Raw genomic sequence first — 1,502 nt, forward strand, 5'->3', positions numbered from 1 at the left:
CCCAACTACCTATGGGTTGAGATCTTCAAGGCTGCTGTCTACTTATATAATCGAACGCCAAAGTATATCCTTCGATGGCAATCACCATACGGTCGCTTCTTTACTTTCCTCGCTAATCGCGATGGTATTGCCGTCCGACAATACAAGCCAGACTTACGACATCTCCGTGTATACGGCTGTAAAGCCTTTGCAATGACAAAAGATGGCTGCAAAGCGTTTGCGATGACCAAGGACGCAATGGCCAAGAGAAAACGCCGACAGAAACTCAATCCAAGAGCCTGGATTGGCTACCTTGTAGGTTACCAGTCGACCAATATCTACCGAATCTGGAACCCATGGCTTGGTGAAGTCATCTCGACGAGAGATGTAATATTTAACGAAGATGAGTATTTCCATGGAGATCTTGAACAATTGAAAGATGATATCCGTGAGCTAAATCGTGAGGAGTTAATCAACCTCCTCCAAGAAATTAAAGAACCAGACCAAACAGAGGAAACCTCGCAAGAGGAATCCCACGGAGAAGATGATATTGTGTTTGGTGTGGATCATGAATGGGATTTGAGTATGCACCACGGAGTTGATGATCAGACTAGGGAAGGTAACCTCAGAACTAACCCTGAGGACCACCCGAACATGCGAGTGGCACCGTCTGTAACCGAGGATCCCCGCCAAGTGCCATATGCACTGGGGTCTGGAGAGAGTCTCCCCGGTCGCATAAATGCGAAACTGGGTGTTACTGATCGTATAGAAGCGATACAACAGACTCAGGATCTCCTAAGTCTACAAAATCCCAACATCTCACCCCAGGGAGGGACTCCACCACGGCAGGATGCGAACGGTTGGGAGACGTCCCCTCCTAGTATGCTACCTGATACTCGCACGAAGGCAAATGCTGATGTGCAATTCCAACCATATCCAACGCCATCATTAACAGAATCTACTCCAGCTGCACTTATGGCAGCTTGCTTCCAAGGGTCAAATGTGAACCCAGAAGCACAGAATCAGGGGAATAACAGTGACCCTACCAGGATTGGTTTACTATCAATTATCCCAACCGAAAACAAACAACTATTAAACGCATACTCAAATGTCGAGACCTGGAAGGCTGCTTTTGCCGCTGGTCGACATGCCGCACCGATCGGCAAGGTCAATGGAAAGCAGATTGACCGAGCTAAGTTTCTCCGCATCCTTTCCAAACCAAAGAGCTTACATCGTTCACAACTTCCAGCGGCCCCAAGATCGCATGGCGACCTTGCAACCCATCTGATGGGGTCACTTTTCAATGAAGCTGAACGCATCCATCTGAATAGTCATATAGAGATGCAGTCCTGGATTGAGATATCCAAGTCGGATCAATCAGCAAGGAACCAACAGGTGCTTGATTCCATGTGGATATATACCTACAAATTCGACAAACATGGACGTTTTCAGAAATGCAAGGCTCGTCTTGTGGTTCGAGGAGACCAGCAAGCGACAATAATACATGAAGACACCTACGCCTC

Source organism: Metarhizium robertsii (assembly GCF_000187425.2).
Source record: "Metarhizium robertsii ARSEF 23 chromosome Unknown MAA_Scf_75, whole genome shotgun sequence".
Taxonomy (NCBI): domain Eukaryota; kingdom Fungi; phylum Ascomycota; class Sordariomycetes; order Hypocreales; family Clavicipitaceae; genus Metarhizium; species Metarhizium robertsii.